The sequence below is a fragment of the Phaethon lepturus genome, unplaced genomic scaffold (assembly GCF_000687285.1).
Source record: "Phaethon lepturus isolate BGI_N335 unplaced genomic scaffold, ASM68728v1 scaffold10110, whole genome shotgun sequence".
NCBI classification, from domain to species: Eukaryota; Metazoa; Chordata; class Aves; order Phaethontiformes; family Phaethontidae; genus Phaethon; species Phaethon lepturus.
In genome coordinates, this window is record NW_010512607.1 from 13,759 (window position 1) to 19,024 (window position 5,266).

Here is a 5,266-nt window from a genome sequence, read left to right on the forward strand (position 1 = left end):
GTCTATCATTCGGTTTCTTCCTTTATCAGTTGAAGCAAGCTGGTGACTGCTGAAATCCCTGGAGCAGACAGATGGCCACAAGGCACAGGAAAACTGAGAAGCCAACCTGCCTCCTTCCCTCGGGGGAGAAGGACACCAAGGTGGCGGCTGTCTTGCTCTAGATCATACGAAGGTCTGAAGCAGAGCTGCCTGCCAGCCACGGGGCCAAGGACACCGCTCCTTTCCTCCCCCTTTCCCAATGCCCTGCATTCACACTCCTTGGAGATTAAAGTTGGTTGTTCCAGACACAGGGACTTGAAGTTGTATAAAAATCGTCTGTTAAAGAAAAAACATCACATAACCTGCCAGTTCCCCACTCTGCGTATCAGTTATCCACCCACGGGAATTGCAGCTTGTCAGAGCTTACCTGCACGCGTCGTATTTTGCAGCTATTCCACTACACCCTCAACGGTGTCCCCACGGCACGGAGCAAGCCGGGGCATTGGTTGTGTTGAGGTGCTTAAGTGCAGCGCTGGGATTTCAGCTAACAGGAGTAACAAGGAATTACACACGCCTGGAGCGCCCAGCCATGCTTGTGATTCAAAACAGTTAAAGAAATTTAAACTCAATAACATCAAAGTGCTGTTAAGCAGACATCTTTACTGCAGCGCTGGACGCATGAGAGAGACCTTTCTCTCTAGGGAGGCTTTTACATGACAGCTCATCCATCAGGATATCTCCTCCTAACATGCGTGCGCTGAAACAAAAGTTCATCCTTTATATACCTTAAAGACATGAATATTCACACATTTTCTGAGAAATCACTGCCTCCTTGCTTATCTACTACATTTACATAATGCTGGTGTTGCAAAACTGCACTACGCATGTGCGGGGGTCTCGGGTGGTCATCGGTGGTCGTTTGGGGATCAGCCCCCTGCTCCTTTTTCCCTGTTATGGTCACAGGTCTCTTGGGGATAATTTCTTCTCCTTGGATGTTCGCCTCTTCTGTTGTCCAGCCAAGCGGTTCCTTCTTACCATCCTTGTTAGAGCATTCCTGCCAGTTTGTCCCTATGCTCAAGGTTAAGGTATCTTCTCCGTTCTCTTTAACCTCTCAGTCCTTGCTCTTAACTCTTCTTTGTTTTAATTTTCATGAGGCCTGCTTTAGTCGTGATTAACCGTTCACGCATAGTTACAATGTTAGCATTGAGGCAAATACAGCCTAAGGACTGTGAGAGTAGGCCGTTAAACATAATCACACAGTTATTAGGCTAAAGAAATCTATATAAAAGTTAAACTGATCATGTAATCAATAACCTTCCAAAAAGTATATATATATTGAGAAATTGACTTTATAATTGTTTTACATCCTTGTTTCACTTGGTTCAGGAACCAAGCTCTTAGTTAAGTTCAAGACTCCCCAGGCAGAGAAAACAGGCAGGGACCGCAGCAGCCAGCCTCTCTCACAGAATCACAGAATCATTAAGGTTGGAAAAGACCTTTAAGATCATCAAGTCCAACCATCAACCCAACACACCATCAACAAATCACCTCCTGCCCATCTCATGTACAAGCTCCCATCAACTCGCTCGCCAGCTGCTCTTAGCAGAGCTGCAGGGAAAATCCAGCTTTGTCAAAGAAAAAGAAAAATTTAAAAGACTACCAGGTCACAACATCGGTGTTTCAGCCCTTTGCCACAGTCACGTCCCAGAGACACTGGTGCTATTTTGTTCATTGCGAAAGGCACCCAGGCTGTGTGAGCATCGCTCTGGGGACCCGGTTTAGAAGCACAGGCTGGGTCAAGGCAGGGCTCCTGGGCACCCGGTAGCCAGGTGCCACGTGTGCCCAGAGGCATCTGCGTTAGTGCTGTGACCATGATGCAGAAGGCACCTGAGTATTACAGACATTGCATTTATGGGACTTCAGGTTTGAATTCTGCACAATGAAAGCCAACACACACACACAAAATAAGATACATTAAGGCTGTAAAGCCCTGGACCTTAAAAAAAAAAAATCAGGAAAATGTGAAAATTAATGTCACCTGGAAACCTTGGTTCCACGCCCTTCTTCCATTGCATGATGCATCTTCCATCATGCATTAGCTGTACCAGTAATTTCATGCTAGCACATTTACTGCAAGCGTAACAGCAGCGCTAACCGCAGCAAATGCTATTACAGCAGTAGCTCTGCAGAAAAGGATGAAATTTAAGCACCCAGGCAGAAACGCGCCCTACCTCATGTTCTTACTGTTGTATAAAGTTATCTAAAGATATTCCGCCAGCAAAGGTTACCGCAGAATAGTGATTTAACTGTCACGGCTAGGAGCAGCGATTCAACAGTCAGAAGCGTACTAACTTCAACTAACACCACCAAAACCAACTGCTGACTTGGGAACACCCAGGAGTGGCACACTTAGTCCTGGTCATCCCCAAAAGCCCAGCACAGCTTGCCTACCTGCTGCAGCTCCGGGACATCAGCAGGGAAGAGGTGGGTGTGAAAGCTTCACTCACAGCTCCTGCCACAGCAAATGGGATCTTCCTCTTGCGTCTGCATCCTCACAATGATGACGTCAGGCAACGCAAAGTTTGGTATACATGATTAATTGTTAACAGTAAGAAATACCAGAATGAGGTGAAATTACCCCAAAAGGAAACATACAGGAAAAGTTAAAATTGGTACCTGAGCCTTCAAGAGTGAAGGGATGCATTATTCACATCATCTTTTTCTACTTCAAGGTAGCGGGAAGGGGAGCGGCTCCTCTGTTTTGTTCCTTGGTGACAGAAAGCCACTGAGTCATCACCATTGCATCATCTAAAGCAAAGTGTGAGACGTTTTTACTATGGTAAATGTTAGTGAAACAATTACAGAATTTGTATCTTGAAAACAGTTATTGGTAGCGACATGATTCGTTGCACCGTTTGTGGACCTGGCTTATTGTTCTGCACACTTCCATCTAATTTGGTGTCTAATTAGGCATTACTCATACGAGATGTCATTCACGTCAAAGGAAGCAATAGTTTTCAGAGTAATTTAAGTTTTTTCTTATATATGTTAATGTTTTTCCAAGTACTTCTCCAGCTATTTGAGATGTAAACAATTACTTCAATGTAAACAATTACTTTAAGTACTGCCACTTCATTCAGTGAAGCAGCTTTCCGGCAGCAAAATCTGGGGACCTTGCTGTAGCCAACCTCACCCAGCAGCTTTGCTGTAATCCCAGCAGGTTCAGGTGTGGCTAGAATAAGAAATAGGTTGTAGACAGAGGTTGATAGCATTTCACCCCAGCATTGGCTGCTGGGTGTAAATCTCATAGAGAACATTCACAAAAGAAGTGGTTTCTGGAGACTTCTGGCTTGAATTTGGCTGACTGGGAGCGTGAGCGGAAAAGATGACAAGACATGAACATTTGACAGTAGGAAAAGAAAGGTGGGGTGATGACAAAAATCCACCTTTCAGTGGTGCATGGAGCAACTTTGTTGACACATAGTTCAACCTCTCCAGGTTGAGTTGTCTTCCAGCAGTGCTGCCTTCCCAGCTATATGCTGGGCACAGATTCCTTAAGACTCATGTCCCTCAAGTAGTATTGTGAAGCATTATCACAGAAATCCAGCATCTCTGTTCAGCTGAAGCTGTATCTCGTCCTTTAACCCAGACGGGTGGCCACAAAAACCTGAGGAGAACACGTAGGAGTTGGATATGTGGAACTGATCACCCAAAAATCAAATGTCAGAACACACAAGTATATCGTAAATTGCCCATTTTCCTCAGATGCTTAACTAGCAAGGAAAAATATTAAATTGTCTTCTGGGATATTAGACATATGCATGAACCCATATGCTTTGCTATGCTGGTTTAAGATATTTAGAAACTTGTTCTCCATCAACCCAAAGATAAAAAAATTAGAGAGGAGGAGCTAATGGCTTGCTGTCTTTTTTTTTTTTAATTGCTCTCAAAGACTAAGCTATAAAATATTCACCAAACAATCATACCAGAAGATTTCATTATGCCTTTGCTTACTTTTTAGGGTTTATTAAATAAACTCTATAAATAAATAAAATAAACTCCACTTATTAAATAAACTCTCATAAACTTGAGGAAACAAATGAAGGGAAAATATATGAAGATTTTCAAACTTTTGAATGGGTAAAGCATTAAGCTGTGAAAGTAATTACCAAGTATCTAAACAGGTTTGATTTGGCAGAAAGTAGAACAGTTTTCATTTAGTGTGGAAACGTGAAATCTATAAAGATTCAAGCATTTGGGTTCGCATCTTACCAAGATGATTATTCTTATACAAAAACATTTATTAAATTTATCTTTAAAGCCCTAAGTCAGAAGTCACATTACTTTTTTAAGTAGCACAGATAGCTTCTACTGCCTGAGAAGGCACCAGTGGATATGCAGGTCTTCGAAGTCGAAATCTTTGTGCAGTCACACCCCAGAATGCAGATGGAGTTTAGCATGAAGAAAGTTCTACTCAGCAGCTTAAGCCGTGGAGCAGTCATTTTTGCCTTTGTGGTTAGCCGTATGTTACAGAACAACATCTATGCAAATTTGTTTTTGGGTTACCTTTTCCAGAACCCAGCAATTAAATAAAAGTAGCATTTTGAGAGCAGCAAAGCACCGTTAATTTGCTTCTCTTTCAATTAAAAAAATCCCAAAACAAAACAAAAAAAAACAAAACAAAAGAAGAACTTTTAAGTAAAAAGCATTTCCGATGATGAATTTGAAGCAGATGCTCAAACAGTTGGGCTCGGGAGCCTGCAGTCCATGCTCCTGAGACCAAGCGCTGGATCTCCTGTCAGGCCCGGTTCTTCCGAGCAGAAGGCTAGATTTGCACACCCGCACTCAACCGATGCCTTGCCGTGGTTAATCTCCTGTAGGAAGGAACCTGTCTGTATGGGCTCTGTCTGTCGCTTTTTAAACCCTTAAAACAAAGGTCAAAGGCAGGGATACTTTTCCCACAGGGGCAAGCGGCAAAGGTTCAGGATATCTTAATACCACCTCCAGGCAAAACCATGCCCAGGGCTCCTGAAAAAGAGGAACACCCAGACCTGTCCCCGTGCCATTTGAGGAGGTACCCCCTGAAATGGAAGCATCCCCTTACCTCTCCCAGTAGTCGCCCAGACCACCCCACTGGAGGACGCAGCCTTTCTGGCCTCAGCAGGCACCAGCGATGGCCTCGAGTAACGCCCAGAAATGAAGACCTGTCGCTCCGAAAGCCTTCGATAAATGTTGGGGAAAAGGGTCAATCTGAGTGGGAAGAAGCCTGTGGGAGAGCCCCAACACC